This window comes from Pecten maximus, chromosome 15 (assembly GCF_902652985.1).
Source record: "Pecten maximus chromosome 15, xPecMax1.1, whole genome shotgun sequence".
Taxonomy (NCBI): Eukaryota; Metazoa; Mollusca; class Bivalvia; order Pectinida; family Pectinidae; genus Pecten; species Pecten maximus.
In genome coordinates this window covers 28,034,793-28,054,133 of record NC_047029.1, presented here as the reverse complement: position 1 = coordinate 28,054,133, position 19,341 = coordinate 28,034,793, and positions in this window count along the sequence as shown.

Here is a 19,341-nt window from a genome sequence, read left to right as displayed (position 1 = left end):
GGTGGCAAATCAAGGCCTTAGTCATCTAGTTGGTGTTCCTAATGTTCGCGGGGAAAATACCGCTTACAGGTACTTTATACCATTTGTACGTAACCATGGTGATCTTACACTGCATCTAAACCAGTGTAAGTGTAAGGAACATTAAAAGTCTTTCAAAAAAAAGAGTAATGCGTCAATGGTGTTAATACTCATGTAGAGGCGATACCACTGTGCCACGGAGAGACAGGTTTGTTCGTAGTAAAACACATTTTTCTACCGTAATTTAATTACGTTTGTTTTCTGCTCTGATGAACTATTTCAGAATGCAATGTATGTTTCAAAGATCTCTCGTTGGCGTAGCAAATAGGTTTGAAATCCCTTTACAGCAACTCTGAATTTTGATGTTTTATTTGTATAGTAAGAAATTTTCCCCTTCGGACAGATCAGCTGGATCAACTCCTCGTTGCGTTGAGTCACTTTTGATATATATCACTGAGAGACCTTTTGAAAGTCAGCAGTTTCAGCTAAATTATGAATCAGTCATGCAACATTACTTCCTCGTATAAATACCTGCTCAAAAGAAAACTTACCATTTGAATTTACGATTTTAATATTTGATGCGCTGATGAACATTGAACAAATTGTTTAGAATGTCATAGAAGGAGCGTACATTCAGGATTATCGTTCTCTATTTGAGAACGTAGCATTTCCAGGATTTGACATGAATCTACAAGGCTGGTGTCGTCGATGAAGCAAAAGACGTTTACCCTGCCAGAACGCTTGGTCTTATTCCATCTGTAGCTATTCTTTTTGACCATTTATATTTGATTCATATTTTGTAAGTGTTTCATTGATTTGGGATAAGCATCAGCTTCACGTCGGTATAACATAACAAGGAAAATACCATATCAGTGTGGACCTTTTACCATTTATTGCTTAAGTTTGCTTCTTTATGCTTGAGGCTCAAAAGACCTTTTGTCAAGGGGCCGCTAACGGTATACACATACATTCAAGTGGGTTTTTTTATTGGATAATCACTGGGAAAATGCAAACAGATCATTACGTAGTCTTTTGTATTCGATGACTGAGCGATTCGCAACAAAAATAAAATTAGGCGTTTTATCTATGTAACCATTCGAGAAATGCGACCAGGTTCTTTAAAGAGTTACATGCGTCACGGAAAACAATTTGTAATAAAGTGGAAGCTAATTTTGAACATTTTTTTTTTCTCGAAATAATAGCTGATTTATTGAAGGATATATTGCGAGTGTTTTTTTCGATTGAGCCATTAATACACCAGAATATTAAATTTCTCTTTCCTTTTTTTTCGGGCGGGCGGGGAGGAGGGGTGTTCTAGTCAATGCTTTAAATACAATTTACTAGTGAGTATTCAACAATACACATACTGAACATCAATTCATCAAAAAATAAACGTGATTTCTACATAAAAAAGTGGGTTGTCTTAAAGATGGGTTTCTGTGTCTCTCAGCAAGGTGGCCTGTTTTGTGAAAGGCCTATTGATTGAAAGAATATTACAGTACTCATCAATCAATGCATTTGTAATGTCGATCACCTATTTTGGAGAAACGTCACTTGTTGCCGCCATGTTAGCACTCATAGTAGAATGTCACGTGATCTCTCAGATCCAACCAGCTTTCAATGAGTCGATAGTTTTTGTGTGTGTAGAAATTAATTCCGAGAAATTTTCTTATTTTATTGCTTAAACTGCAAATTACTTTACAAATTCAGTGTTCGCGCGAAACTTAGAACTTTTTAAGGGAGAATGACTGAAATACCCCGGGAACCATCGTTAATATATAGAGATGTGACGCCTCCCGATAAATAGTTGTTTAAGCTATTCCATTTGATTTACAGAAGACGTGTTTTTATCTCTGCTGTTTCCGGTCGGATGGTTTTACTATAGCTGATCACGATTCATATACATGTATAACTAATCAATTTATTTGATGACAACACATGAATGACCTAGCGCCCTACTTAGACCATTAATGAGGTTTGGCAGATAATTCAACTTATTCATGTCGCGCCATTGCCAACATTTGTTTCAGTATTTCCCACCAATGATCTTTAAAAAAAAAGCGTGTTTTTTTTGTTTTTTGTTGTTTTCATTTGTATTAATGCTTGATCTTGATGGTATTTAAAGTTGTTTTAAATGACAGAATTTTGCAGCCGGCAAACAATGTATTGTGCGCTAGTGCAATTGTCTTGTGTCTGCTTGCAATGTTGCGCTTTTCTTCGCATTTCTTACTATCTTGTGTAGATTTTAGTTTCATTTTACCTAAAACAAGACAGTCTTGGCTGACACCAATCCTCTAGATCCAAGAGTCATTTCGACATTCTACATAGAATAGTCATCTATTGTTGTTTAGTTAAGGGTACTGATAAAGTAAAGCAGGGTACTAAACACTCAGCCAGCCAATACGTGAGAGACTCATTAAGACCAGATACTCGGACACTTTCGGAAGACACCAGGAGGCACTTGGCACACGGCGGATAACTTGTCCGGAAATGTACACGTAGTTAATACCTGGGTTACCTGAATATTTTGTTTCCTGGTTTGTTTCATGCACCTAAAACAGTCTTGGGTTGGCCTGGAGTTGTTCTTCTTTGATCTACATGCAAGGTGGAATAAGATTCTAAACAGTTGTGGTTTTACCAACCGACTGCCCAGAACAATTTATAACGTTACCGATAATTGCATAAAATTTCCACAAAAGATAAGTATTTTTCGTTAGATGGGAGCCACGTGCACAGTTTACACATTTGTGTGACGACTGTTTTAGAATCGCTAGCTTTGTTTTAACGTGATATAGCGTCATTGCAAAAACCAGGTTATATGAAAAGTGTAGTGTCAAATAAACGCTTACAGGAGAACGAAAAGTACAGAAAAATACCGAAGACATGCGATAAAGAAGGACGATACGGTGATATTAAAGGAACTTTAACTGTAGATAACATACTCATTAAACACCGATTTCTTCTGACTAATAGTAAAAATGGGTTTAACCTATAGCTATACACGATCTTATACTGTAAACATGTCCTATAAATATATCTGTTTACCGGTGTTAAAACACTGCTTACCACGGTGGATGTTTGTGAACAATGCGAGACGCGGAGAACGCCAAATTGAGTCACGTGATTGCGATAGAAGAGTCGGCACAGCGTTCTGCTTACCAAGCGATTTTGTATGCATTCTTATTGCTGTGACTAATTTAGGTGTTTACAAAACAGGGTTGCGGACACCTTTTAATTTTTCGTAATAAAGGGAAAATCTTAGTTTTATGATATATTTCAACAAAATAGATATTATGCCTGATAATATTTTCCAACGGTGATTTTTACAGTTACATTTTGTGAAGTTTCACCATTGGGAATGCGGTATTATGGGATCTGGGCAGTCGGTACCGAAGCGGAAGCAGGATATCTTCATTACTCTCTAAGGGGAAGACAGGGGATAGTGGTTTCAGCGATTCTGCAGGGGGGACCGTTTTAGTCGCATCATGATTACTAACAAATTTCAAATTTCTTTATAATCATAAGCAGCTACAGCTTATTGATGTAATTATTACACATTACAAATGTACACAAAAGTCATGACGAGATCACAAGATTATATATTGTTAGGCATTAGTTCAATCAGAGGGAATGTGATTTATTTCCCTAGGTTACACAGTTCAGTAATATTTTCTGTATTTAACAATTGTAATAGTTTTGTTTGTACTAGAATACGACGATGATATGATTTAAACAGGTTTTTTTTTAGGAAATATACATTTTTGTTTTTATATCTCCGTGTTTCTATTGTCAAACCATGTGTGGACAATCATGTTTTACATTTTGTCTTTTTATATTTCAATAAAATTGACTTCCTTAAATAACTTTGCATACACTCATGTTCTATGGGAGAACGGTAAATATGGCAAATTGTTGCCTAAATGTATCATTAAATCGTTGTTTTACGGCCGAGAAAACTATTTACAAGCAATATTTTGCTGATCATGTACCATACCGCCATGCCTAACAAAATGATTCGCTTTTTTACATTACAATCGCCACTAAGATTGTTCAGTTGAGTTTTTCTTCACATTTACTAAGCAATTAGTCATAACTTTTTTGGAGAAAACAATGTGTGTTGTTTTAATTAAAACAGTTTACACCAGTATCTAAATATTCTTTTGTTATTACTTAAAATTGGTACCTTCCATGTTCACTATGGACCATGTCACTAAGTGCTGTTCTTCGAACCCCAAGCATTTTGTTCACGGTAATTTAAATGTATTGTTTCAATATTTGGAGCTCTGTACAAACCCCTATCTTCACGTAAGTATCAAAAATGATAGATTTATTATCAAGCTGATTATCTATAAAACATTTTTCTGTCCAAATTTGACATTTTGCGGCTGGATAGTTCTGTACAGTAATGCGATCATATTTAAAGATGATACCAAGATATAAGAATTCGTCAACAACCTCAATACATTCTTCTTTATAACTACATCTTACATTATCACTCAATATTTCTGAGCTTCTGACACCGAAATTTTAATTTTACCAGTATTTACGGATAGATTCCATATGTCAGTGTAACCCGACAATTTAGCAAGTCTTGTAAACTTTCAGCACTTTCTGAGAACAAAACCATGCCATTTTCATACATGAGTAAAACAATAGTATTTTTTTCTATTCTGTAGGTTTAACCTCGTTATAACAGACGACGGATATGACCAGGTACTGACCCCATAATTAGTCGAATTTTACACACGCAATCCTGTAACACAGGTACATTTGTATATCCTTTCCTCGCTACTGCATATGTATTGAAAAAAGGGGGGAAAGAAAAGAAAGGAAAAAGTTAAGTATTGTATATCAGACAATGACGCGTCAGGTTGAATGTCTGTATCCGGATAACACGGGTCCTAGTCGTAATCATTTCATCTTCGTTTGATTTTCATATCAGCTGATTTCGACCTGAAAATCCCTTTAAGATATTATATTACTATGAAAATATTGTACTTTCTGAGGTTATCCTAATCGACAGTTGTCTCGTGCTTCTGTTCTATCTGATGTTTTCAGAATTAATATTCCTACGGTGATTTTTGCCCATCCTGATTTCCATTTTCAGGTAGAATCACGTTTCCGTCACCCGCCATATGCATAGCAATAGCCGAAATCGGCGTCCGGTATTTAATTTACGGAGATATAATTTATCATTTAAAATACGATTGTGACATTTCACTAACATTTTATCTGCTAAAATTTGCAATAATAGATGAAATGTTTAAAATATCCTGAATTAAATTACATCAATAATATTAATAATCCATTAAAATCGACAATTAACTAAAACAACTATGTAATCAATTCTTGGTTATAAAGACACTAGTACACATGCAGCTGAACAGTACATTTGGAATACTAAAGTGAGCTTTTCCTCGTGTCTCTGACTGTTAGTTCTGTCTCTCAGACGCATGGTAAGCACTTGGTGTCTCTGACTGTTAGTTCTGTCTCTCAGACGCATGGTAAGCACCTGGTGTCTCTGACCGTTAGTTCTGTCTCTCAGACGCATGGTAAGCACCTGGTGTCTCTGGCTGTTAGTTCTGTCTCTCAGACGCATGGTAAGCACCTGGTGTCTCTGACCGTTATTTCTGTCTCTCAGACGCATGGTAAACACCTGGTGTCTCTGACCGTTAGTTCTGTCTCTCAGACGCATGGTAAACACCTGGTGTCTCTCACTGCTAGTTCTGTCTCTCAGACGCATGGTAAGCACCTGGTGTCTCTGACTGTTTGGTCTGTCTCTCAGACGCATGGTAAGCACCTGGTGTCTCTGACTGTTTGCTCTGTCTCTCAGACGCATGGTAAACACCTGGTGTCTCTGACTGTTTGCTCTGTCTCTCAGACGCATGGTAAGCACCTGGTGTCTCCGGCTGTTAGTTATGTCGATCAGACGCATGGTAAACACCTCGTGTCTCTGACTGTTAGTTCTGTCTCTCAGACGCATGGTAAACACCTGGTGTCTCTGACCGTTAGTTCTGTCTCTAAGACACATGGTAAGCACCTGGTGTCTCCGGCTGTTAGTTATGTCTCTCAGACGCATGGTAAGCACCTCATGTCTCTGACTGTTAGTTCTGTCTCTCAGACGCATGGTAAACACCTGGTGTCTCTGACTGTTAGTTCTGTCTCTAAGACACATGGTAAACACCTCGTGTCTCTGACCGTTAGTTCTGTCTCTCAGACGCATGGTAAACACCTGGTGTCTCCGGCTGTTAGTTCTGTCACTCAGACGCATGGTAAGCACCTGGTGTCTCTGACCGTTAGTTCTGTCTCTCAGACGCATGGTAAGCACCTGGTGTCTTTGACTGTTAGTTCTGTCTCTCAGACGCATGGTAAACACCTGGTGTTTCTGACCGTTAGTTCTGTCTCTCAGACGCATGGTAAACACCTGGTGTCTCTGACTGCTAGTTCTGTCTCTCAGACGCATGGTAAGCACCTGGTGTCTCTGACTGTTTGGTCTGTCTCTCAGACGCATGGTAAGCACCTGGTGTCTCTGACTGTTTGCTCTGTCTCTCAGACGCATGGTAAACACCTGGTGTCTCTGACTGTTTGCTCTGTCTCTCAGACGCATGGTAAGCACCTGGTGTCTCCGGCTGTTAGTTATGTCTCTCAGACGCATGGTAAGCACCTGGTGTCTCTGACTGTTTGCTCTGTCTCTCAGACGTATGGTAAACACCTGGTGTCTCTGACCGTTAGTTCTGTCTCTCAGACGCATGGTAAACACCTGGTGTCTCCGGCTGTTAGTTCTGTCTTTCAAACGCAAGGTAAGCACCTGGTGTCTCTGACTGTTTGTTCTATCTCATAGGCGAAAGAAAGGCACTTTGTGACTCCGGCTGTTTGTACCTTGTGTCTCCGGCTGTTTGTACCTTGTGTCTCTGACTGTTTGTTTTGTCTTTCAGACGCAAGGTAAGCACCTGGTGTCTCTGACTGTTTGTTCTGTCTCTCAGACGCAAGAAAGGCACTTAGTGACTCCGGCTGTTTGCACCTGGTGTCTCTGACTGTTAGTTCTGTCTCTCAGACGCATGGTAAGCACCTGGTGTCTCTGACTGTTAGTTCTGTCTCTTAGACACAAGGTAAGCACCTGGTGTCTCTGACCGATAGTTCTGTCTCTCAGACGCATGGTAAGCACCTGGTGTCTCTGACTGTTAGTTCTGTCTCTCAAAAGCATGGTAAGCACCTGGTGTCTCTGACTGTTAGTTCTGTCTCTCAGACGCATGGTAAGCACCTGGTGTCTCTGACCGTTAGTTCTGTCTCTCAGACGCATGGTAAACACCTGGTGTCTCCGGCTGTTAGTTCTGTCTCTCAGACGCAAGAAAGGCACTTAGTGACTCCGGCTGTTTGCACCTGGTGTCTCTGACTGTTTGTTCTGTCTCCCAGACGCATGGTAAACACCTGGTGTCTCTGACTGTTTGTTCTGTCTCCCAGACGCATGGTAAGCACCTGGTGTCTCTGACCGTTAGTTCTGTATCTCAGACACAAGGTAAGCACCTGGTGTCTCTGACCGATAGTTCTGTCTCTCAGACGCATGGTAAGCACCTGGTGTCTCTGACTGTTAGTTCTGTCTCTCAAAAGCATGGTAAGCACCTGGTGTCTCTGACTGTTAGTTCTGTCTCTCAGACGCATGGTAAGCACCTGGTGTCTCTGACCGTTAGTTCTGTCTCTCAGACGCATGGTAAGCACCTGGTGTCTCTGACTGTTTGTTCTGTCTTTCAGACGCAAGGTAAGCACCTGGTGTCTCTGACTGTTTGTTCTGTCTTTCAGACGCAAGGTAAGCACCTGGTGTCTCTGACCGATAGTTCTGTCTCTCAGACGCATGGTAAACACCTGGTGTCTCCGGCTGTTAGTTCTGTCTCTCAGACGCATGGTAAGCACCTGGTGTCTCTGACCGTTAGTTCTGTCTCTCAGACGCGTGGTAAGCACCTGGTGTCTCTGACTGTTAGTTCTGTCTCTCAGACGCATGGTAAACACCTGGTGTCTCCGGCTGTTAGTTCTGTCTCTCAGACACATGGTAAGCACCTGGTGTCTCTGACTGTTTGTTCTATCTCATAGGCGAAAGAAAGGCACTTAGTGACTCCGGCTGTTTGTACCTTGTGTCTCTGACTGTTTGTTTTGTCTTTCAGACGCAAGGTAAGCACCAGGTGTATCTGACTGTTTGTTCTGTCTCTCAGACGCAAGAAAGGCACTTAGTGACTCCGGCTGTTTGCACCTGGTGTCTCTGACTGTTTGTTCTGTCTTTCAGACGCAAGGTAAGCACCAGGTGTATCTGACTGTTTGTTCTGTCTTTCAGACGCATGGTAAGCACCTGGTGTCTCTGACTGTTTGTTCTGTCTCTCAGACGCATGGTAAACACCTGGTGTCTCCGACTGTTTGTTCTATCTCATAGGCGAAAGAAAGGCACTTAGTGACTCCGGCTGTTTGTACCTTGTGTCTCTGACTGTTTGTTTTGTCTTTCAGACGCAAGGTAAGCACCAGGTGTATCTGACTGTTTGTTCTGTCTCTCAGACGCAAGAAAGGCACTTAGTGACTCCGGCTGTTTGCACCTGGTGTCTCTGACTGTTTGTTCTGTCTTTCAGACGCATGGTAAGCACCTGGTGTCTCCGACTGTTTGTTCTGTACCTCAGGCGCAAGAAAGGCACTTAGTGACTCTGGCTGTTTGCACCTGGTGTCTCTGACTGTTTCCTCTGTCTCTCAGACGCATGGTAAGCACCTGGTGTCTCTGACCGTTATTTCTGTCTCTCAGACACATGGTAAGCACTGGTGTCTCTGACCGTTATTTCTGTCTCTCAGACGCATGGTAAACACCTGGTGTCTCTGACCGTTAGTTCTGTCTCTCAGACGCATGGTAAGCACCTGGTGTCTCTGACTGTTATTTCTGTCTCTCAGACACATGGTAAGCACTGGTGTCTCTGACCGTTATTTCTGTCTCTCAGACACATGGTAAGCACTGGTGTCTCTGACCGTTATTTCTGTCTCTCAGACGCATGGTAAACACCTGGTGTCTCTGACCGTTAGTTCTGTCTCTCAGACGCATGGTAAGCACCTGGTGTCTCTGACTGTTAGTTCTGTCTCTCAGACGCATGGTAAACACCTGGTGTCTCCGACTGCTAATTCTGTCTCTCAGACGCATGGTAAACACCTGGTGTCTCTGACCGTTAGTTCTGTCTCTCAGACGCATGGTAAACACCTGGTGTCTATGACCGTTAGTTCTGTCTCTCAGACGCATGGTAAGCACCTGGTGTCTCTGACTGTTAGTTCTGTCTCTCAGACGCATGGTAAACACCTGGTGTCTCTGACTGTTATTTCTGTCTCTCAGACGCATGGTAAACACCTGGTGTCTCTGACCGTTAGTTCTGTCTCTCAGACGCATGGTAAACACCTGGTGTCTCTGACCGTTAGTTCTGTCTCTCAGACGCATGGTAAACACCTTGTGTCTCCGGCTGTTAGTTCTGTCTCTCAGACGCATGGTAAGCACCTGGTGTCTCTGACTGTTAGTTCTGTCTCTCAGGCGCAAGACAGGCACTTAGTGACTCCGGCTGTTTGTACCTGGTGTCTCCAGCTGTTTGTTCTGTCTCTCAGGCGCAAGACAGGCCATTACTAACGTGCGTCATTTAAAATATCTGTAAAAAAGTTCAGTTTACACACAAGTCGATAAAAACCATGAATTATTCCTTAATTACTTTATTATCTTTATGATTATAATTAGACAATACCTTACATGTATATAAAAAGTTATTTATTAACTGAAAATACAATGTTTGTCCAAAAATCGTAATTTTTCGTTCGTTTGCAAATGGGAAGATATCTTATTTCAAATTTAATGAGAAGTGGGGATGTACGTGTAGTTTTAAACGTAAAACAAAATAGTTGCTTAATATAAGATTGTAAGAAACCTCCTCCGAATTCTGCACACAATTACCAACTGAAGCATTCAATTAAAGTATTTGTTTGTTTCGTTATCAGTCATCCTTACAGGCGCCAACAATACAGCGACTTAATTTAGGGCTGAGTATAGAAACTGACCTGATACCATCAGAGAATCCTATTTCCCGCGTTAGTTTCGTAATTCAATTTTCGGTGAACTTGTAGCAACTGTCATCGCCAACGGTTCATCAATCAGGAAAATTGTACTGATCCAATCAAACATCTTTTCAATCCATCACGTGACAGAATGCCGTCCTGACCTATTTCGTTACCACGTGAGATGTTTGTTTCCGTCTAAATGGGATCATGGTGAATTTCCCCAGCGTTCCATCTAACCCGCCCTTCACATCGTTGATAACCCGTGGACGGTGCAATCATGTCAAGACAATATTCGAGAAGGTGATGGTGACTAGTGGCACATGCGCAATAATACAAAACACTACAGCATGAAGTTTATATGGTCAATACTACTTTCGGATATGGTTACCATTTCCGGTTACAGTTAGCACTTCCGGATGTTTACCTTTTGGGAAAGGTAATGGTAGACAACGTTATTGCGTGACTATGATGAGTTTGACTATTGGTTGTTTTTTTATATATATATAAATTAATATGATTTATATTATATAGTATTTTCTTCTCCAAGACATGAACCCTACAAATCAAGTAATTAAGTAGTTTAATTAAATAAGAATATAATATTACTTCTACGGTAAGTGCATGAAAACTGTTGTTACATTTTCAGTTTTATATCAGATGCTGATTGGTCTACACCGATCACGTGATATTCCATTTAACGTCGTATTGCGCTCTGCGACAGTGATAAACCTCATATCGCACGCTCGTGCGAGTGTTCTGTGACGTCACGTTATTTCATCCAATCAGATTTGTCAGACACATTCCCTCGAGTTGTGCGAGAGTGCAATCTGATGTTTTATTAGAGATGCGGTATTGATGATGTTGTAGTGAGTACTGTGGATTAAGATGCAGTGTAGAGAGCATGTGGTTATTCTTTTAGTATTCTGTGCTCAAGTGTTGATACCGAAATGTAATAAAACAGTTATGGCACTTAGCCTCTATCGATATGATAATTAATGGAGCTCAGATAACCAATATCAACCTCGGCTGGATATTGGCCATCTTCTTCCCATCAATCATTGTATCAATAGAAACAAAGTGCCATAATTGTATAATATGTTTCTCCAGTAAACTCACTGAGCCTTACTATCAGGTATTACATTGTATGCGAGTTGGCATGCATATTGAAAATGTTGTAAAATTCAAATTTTCAAGATTATTTCAATCTTCATAAATTTTGTCCAAAATATTGCTAGATTATATTCTTTATAAAAATTGAAATAGACGTTCAAAGTATTGACTTTATCAGGGGGTTTTCCAACAAAAGGGAAATTATTTGTATTAGCAATAAGCATTGTTTTCGACCTGACCTTCTCTATTATAAATAGCTTTTGTACTCAAGATTTCGCGGGAAAGTCTTTTTTTTCAATCTACCATATATCTTACAGTTCTTTCTGTTTTGACGTCATTATTCTCATCTGGGCTCACTTCGTTGTTCTCGTTTGATCTCACGTCGTTGTTCTCATCTGATCTAACGTCGTTGTTCTCGTTCTCATCTGATCTTACGTCGTTGTTCTCGTCTGTTCTCATGTCGTTGTTTCTCGTCTGATCTCATGTCGTTGTTCTCGTCTGATCTCATGTCGTTGTTCTCATCTAATCTTACGTCGTTGTTCTCGTCTGATCTCAATTCGCTTCTCATCGGATCTCATGTCGTTGTTCTCGTCTAATCTTACGTAGTTTTTCTCGTCTAATCTTACGTCATTTTGTTCCAGTCTAATCTTATGTCGTTGCTATTTTTGTCCAGATACTTTAGGTATATTGCCACGTTTTATTTACTAACCTGTGTATTGTACAAACATTAGACATATAATATCCATAAACAGCCCTATGTTAATATCATTGGAACTGTTCCAAACACATTCATCTTTCTACAACCTTGACGCAAGCTGTATAATAAACGCCAGACAACCGCTCATAAAATGTACCGAAATCTAGAGTATTGCTTCCATTGGTGTGTAATTGACATCATCCTGGGTCAGAGAAGACATCCCGATAGCCTCGTTCTCATACATTTACGTCATGGATACCTGTTCACAGTAAGGTCAAACAATATATACTTAGTGATTTAATTGAGACAATGTGAGGTGTTTGTATTATTAACTAAAACAATAGAGAAGCCGATGTTCATTGGTCCATTCCCTCTTGTAATATCCCTGGTGAGGTGGGTTTTAGGTATTCCTGGTCAATACTACTGCCCCCTCCCCTCTCCACCTCACCCTGACAAGCAACATGATATGGAAAATGTCTCGAGTTATAAGGTCATCGTATATATCATATATGTAATAATTTTGTATTGGCTTTTATCTCATAATATATATAGACCGATCTACTGACCAACTGAGCTTGTCAACAGCGATCGACCTTGACCGCTAAATTCCGGCCACTAACAACGAAGCCCCTGTTAGCCGGTACCATCGTTCGAGTATACATACGTCATATTTGAGTGTGTATTTTGTTGCTTGCATAGACTGATGGAGTCAACTACAAAACAGCTCATGTACCATTTGTACGTGGTTCACTCGACCTCCATACAAGCAACAAAAAGAAATGAAATTTCCATTTTTACAATTATCAATTTGACACTTCTGACGCTCCTTTGAGCGTTCTGCTGACTAAGCATGACGACTATCACATTGTAATGCCAATATACTTCAATAATACAGTTTTATTAGGGTTCCATTTTATCGGCACATTCAACAACCATGTCGAGCATTCTCATGCAGCCGTGATTCATGTGCAAAAATTGTGTTTTTGCCCAGAACAAAAAGCTCACGACAATATTGGAAAATAAATTTCACTTTATTCACCGAGGCGGACTGAAGAGGAAAGGTAACTAATAATAATGCAAAATGTTTACTGGTGTCTAATTAGATAATCATAAAAAAAATTCCGAGCAACTCTGTTCTTGGCGAACTCTGTTCTCTGCAATTAACACCCGTTAGTGTGTCTCGTTCTGAGATTAAGTAAATAAGGACTTCTAATCACAAATGTACATTTTAGAAAGTAGTTGTTGTTTTTGGGAAGGACCTAGATTTTCTTTAAAAGTATACACCGTATGACCCCAAACCTTGTTATAATTAATTTGAACGTCACGCAAGGTATAGCCCCCGCGGGATACAATCAAGGATAAATATTCGTACGAGCCAAGTTCATGTACACATTGTTTACTGTGTTGTAAGGGTTTGTGCTGTTTTTGTTGCATTTTCTTCTACTTATTTATTCATTTATTTATTTATGTATTTGTCGATTCATTTCGGTATATTGTGTTGCGAATATATTGTATGATAGTACTTTTGCATATTTTTGGTTTGAAATGTGTTGTGTTGCTTACATTTGCATTTGCATTGCTTTGTATTGTATGGCGTTACATTGTATTTTGTATTGTATAGTATAGTGATTTGTATTTATTATTTTGTATTGAATTCCTTTACATTTTATTGTATTTTGTATTGTATTGTATTGTATAATGATTTGTATTGTAATGTTTTGTATTGCATTGTATTACATTGTATTTTGTATTGTATTCAATAGTAATTTGTATTTATTATTTTGTATTGTATTGTGTCTTGTTTTTTGTATTGTATTGTATTGTATTGTTGGGGTATTGTATTGTATTGTATTGTATTGTATTGTATTGTATCAAATCATGTATTGCCAATACCGTCAGATCACGATCCTACAAATAAATGAACTAGTTTGAATGTTCCTTCAGATGTATTCCACATTCTGTACGAGAATGTACGGACCGGCGGTCGATATCTCTGAAATGCTTGGTGCCCATTTTGTTGACGCTGACGTTAATACAATACTGAAGTACAAAACAATGGAAACAACTCGTAAACAACGACAACAATCAGAGATTGTGTGAGGACATGTCTTACGGAGGAAACACGGCCGACATTACACCACAGACGGAATATAACGACACCCAAACCACAACTCAGCCTCCACATTTCCGTGCCTTTACGGCCTTTTATCGATATTTAATCGCACTTTCATCCCCTCAATATCACATAAACAAGTCATATTGATAAAAATCGGCCCACCGCAAGAAATCAAATTCTCCCAATCTTTTGATTTTATGTCGAAATTGACATTCCACGCATTTTCTCCGACTACGACAATCCTAGAAAATTCTGCACCCAGGCCTCTTACTACGTTTGAATGACTCAAAGATCTCATTACGTGCTAGGGTATAGTTTCATTTCCAGAAAACTCATTTTCGATGAGCACGTTGGGAGCACAAATGAGAGATATTCCGTCAAATATCTTTAAAGCACTTTGAAATGCTGTCTCATTAAGAATTTAGACTTACAAAATGTATTTAAGCTTTGACGTAAGTGGTAGCTACAGTCTTCCAACAGGATATATACAAATATATACAGGTTTCGCTCTTAAACTTTAAACAGTAATTAAATTAAAATCGATCCCTACAAACACGGTTACATGTTGTACTGCTGTGAAGGCGTTATTGGAAAAACGATATACTTCGCGATATTAGGCTATTACCGTTGAATCGGATATATCTTAATTCCAATGAAATATTGCTAGAAAATAACAAAGAAACGAAGAATGATCACATTTTTGAATACTTTACTATCACACCACAGAAGTCTTCATCTGGTTAGTATTTATAGAAATAAAATATTATCCCTTTCTTCTACTATATCAACAAGGGGTCACAATTGAAGATTGGATGATGCATCGATTGTGAACCGGAAGTAAGCTATCTATCTATTGTTTGTTTGTTTGCCGGGTTTATCGCCCCGTGAACAGCCAAGGTCATTTTGAGCCGGGGTCTCCATGTAGTAGTTGGTGACTACCTCACTGAACAGCAAACATCTTCACCAGAGGTAATGTGGCCGGCGTTCTTAGATATAACGGCCCTTTTAGAAGCATTGAAGAGATGTCAAAGAAAAACTGCAACAGGGTCCGGGATGTAATGGACAATGGACAATCGGAAGGGGTGTGGACAGCGAGAAGTAAATCACTAGTCTGTCTGCGTAGAAAATGACAATCCACATGGCTCACAATCTAGATGGAAACAAGGTATGCCATACAATCAAACTTCTGTTACATGTAGCTGTGTTCAGCATCCTTTCGATAAACCTCCATCTCTTCTTTGTTCCCTGTCTTTAACTGCAACACCTTCTTGTCATCAGGTAACTAACATTCCGTGATATGTATTGAAATTCTACGATTATTGTTGAACAGGACATTTATTATGTTGGCTACATTCGTTTGCAACATTTGTTATTTGCAATGGTAAAAAGATGGTACTGTACACAATGTAGTCTACAGCCCCGTGGTAAAGAGGGGCGTGGCACTCAAGGACGCGGCACACAATGACGTGATACACAGGGGCATGACAAACAATGACGTGATACACAGGTGCGTGACATACAATGACGTGATACACAGGGGCATGGCACACAATGACGTGATATACAGGGGCATGACACACAATGACGTGATACACAGGGGTATGACACACAATGACTTGATACACAGGGGCATGACACACAATGACGTGATACACAGGGGCGTGACACACAATGACGTGATACACAGGGGCGTGACACACAATGAGGTGATACACAGGGGCGTGACACACAATGACGTGATACACAGGGGCATGACACACATTGCGTTATACACAAGGGCATGACACACAATGACGTGATACACAGGGGCGTGACACATAATGTGTTATACACAGGGGCCTGACACAATGCGTTATACACAGGGGCGTGAAACAATGACGTGATACACAGGGGCATGACACACAATGCGTTATACCAAAGGGGCATGACACACAATGACTCGATACACAGGGGCGTGACACACAGTGACGTGATACACAGGGGCGTGACACACAATGCTTTATACACGCGGGCATGACACACAAGGCGTTATACACAGGGGCATGACACACAAGGCGTTATACACAGGGGCATGACACACAAGGCGTTATACACAGGAGCATGACACAATGACGTGATACACAGGGGCGTGACACACAATGACGTGTTACACAGGGGCGTGACACACAATGACGTGATACACATGGGCGTGACACACAATGACATGATACACAGGGGCGTGGCACACAATACGTTATACACGCGGGTATGACATACAATGCGTTATACACAGGGGCGTGACACACAATGACGTGATATACAGGGGCATGACATACAATGCGTTATACGCAGGGGCGTGACACACAATGACGTGATACACAGGGGCGTGACATACAATGCGTTAACACAGGAGCGTGACACACAATGACGTGATACACAGGGGCGTGACATACAATGCGTTATACACAGGGGCATGACTCTCAATGACGTGATACACAGGGGCATGACACACAATGCGTTATACACAGGGGCATGGCACAAGGTTGTGACACACGAGAGTTGAAAAAACATGGGCGTTTCTCAAAGAAGATTGACAGTAACGGCCGTGTTACACATGATAATGGAACATGAGCAACAATCCCACTCTGAATTTATCTTCTTTCATTAATTTATCTTTTTATTTGTCCTTACTTAATTATTTACACCGCTCATGGGGTGTCAATAAAAAACATAATCAGGAAGTGAAATAGTGAATATTTCTAAAAAGGCTTATTTGGCAATTGATCAGAAAAACAAAATCGACCAACATGTGGTAGAGGATTTAGATATTTTCAAGGAATGACCCCAAACAATGTGTGCGACAGCCGAGCAATGCATTCAGACAAAATCGTTGTATATTCGTTATGAATGACAAAATTTTGCAGACATTATTTGTTTGCATTGCTTTACGATTTATAACAACTATAAAAGAAGATATATTTTGTATTTCGGGAGTAATATCTAAAAAGTGTCTATGCTGTATAAGTTAAAGGTAAAACGTTTTAACTCAAATATAGGTGAATTACAGGGAAAGTACTTAACAAATAACAGGTATAGTAGTAATCAGATTTAAGGTTGATACAGGTCTCATTTAGTCCACATACTAATAAAGGGTAACTGAGTTGTGAAGGTGAATGGTTGTACTCTGGTTCATTCGACTTAGTCTGAGTCTCGTGAGTCTAAAGTGAGTCTAAAGTGAGTTAAAGTGAGTCTCGTGAGTCTAAAGTGAGTCTCGTGAGTTAAAGTGAGTCTAAAGTGAGTTAAAGTGAGTCTAAAGTGAGGGTAAAGTGAGTTAAAGTGAGTTAAAGAGAGTCTCGTGAGTCGAAAGTGAGTCGAAAGTGAGTCTCGTAAGTCCAAAATAAGTCCCGTAAGTCCAAGTGAGACCTGAATACCGTATACATGTTCGTGATCACCTGCTGCTAACTTTATGTAGATCTTTTTATTCAATTGAGGCTAAAATGAGTTTAACTTTTTTACATAATAGCCAGTCGCCGTCACCATAGCGATACAATTATGACGTCATTACGGGCAATGTCATCTATAGTACTCGCACTCTATTTTAGTTTATGTTGCAACATTGCAATTCCTAAAGTTGATAAGTTGTCAGCATTGATCAGCGCACTTAAAACCTTACCGGGACACTTCCAAAAAAATACTTTACAAATCAATTATCGGAGTTTTTTTCATGAGTTTATTGAATGTAAAAACATGGTTCATCATTCACGTGCGTGCTTATATCGAAAAATGTCCTAATTAAATTGAACGTGCTCCATAGAAGGTAATAATCGAACACTGTACTTTTAGGTAATTGAATGCACAGCTCCTGAAAAATCTGATTGTTTTTAGTCATTTTTTGTGTGATTATTTTAGGCAAGACTGCATATTTGATGTTTTAAATTACTCTTTCTATTTTTTTTCTTTGATTAACAAACTTAATTTAGTTATTTTTGGTGAGAAATACATTGTCACAGCAGGTGATTTTATTAGGTAGGGACGGGTTTATAATCTGTGTTCTGGTAAATGACAAAACAGGTCTCTTATAAACGCACAACTTCAAAACTTCCTTAACTTAATTAAAAATACTCGATAGCAAAGCATTACAAAATTTATGGAAAGTTAAGATGCTCCCCACAATTCCAATAGTTTTTTGCTATGGATTTTTCAACGATTTTTTTTATTGTTGAGGAATGTTGATGAAACCAGAGCCAGAAGTTCTGAAGTGATTTGATGTCAATTGTACACTAGTTTGGATATATTTCATGACTTCCCATAGGAAAGTCACAACTATTTGGCCCTCGATGCTTGTACAGAGAGCGAGTGTTTTAACAATCACATGGGAAGTCATTAAATTTCATAATTATGTATGCATTGCATAGCCTCATGACGTCACATGTATAGTGACGTCACCAAAGTCAGGCCTGAAGTCAGAGACATATATACAGAGATTGGCAGCTCTCTATTTGCCCTTGTGTTTACGTAGTGGCCCCTGACCTTCCCACAATCCTTTGCGGTCGCTCGGTTCAGTCTTCACTAGACGCCATATTGGAGAAAACTTGAAAACCAGACACATAATTATCGATAATTTCTATTTGAAATGATCACCAAGATCCAATTATGTGCTTTAATTTTATTAATATCAAAGTGCAGAAGTGTCATCAATATGAAATATATCACAATTTGCTGTTCAAGTGTTTGTATTTTGAGTATGAAAGTCAAGCACAACGCAGGAAAGATCGGCGGGAATCTCCAATTTTCGAAAAGTCCCTATGGGGTTTTCGAGAATACGGATAAATGACAACAATGTGCATGATAATCAAGACCACATTCCATAAGTATGATAGTTTTTGGTTAATGTGGTAACTTTTGTAGTGGCCTAGATAAAACAATGTGCTTTTTTTGTGCGTTTAAAATTGACGATGTTTTGGTCGGACGTAATGGCTGCTTAATTACAAAACTTGGACATGTCGATAAGACCCAATGGATTTTAGAAAATACGGATAAATGGCAACAATGTGCATGATCAATAAGACTATATCCCATAAGTATGTTAGTTTTTGGTTAATGTGGTAACTTTTGTAGTGGCCTAAATAAAACGATGTGCTTTTTGTGTGCGTTTAAAATTGACGATGTTTTGGTCTGACGTAATGGCGGCCAATTACAAACTTGGACATGTCGAATAGGACCAAATGGATTTTTGAAAATACGGATAAATGACAACAATGTGCATGATAATCAAGACCACATTCATTAAGTATGATAGTTTTTGGTTAATGTGGTAACTTTTGAAGTGGCCTAGATAAAACAATGTGCTTTCTGTGTGCGTTTA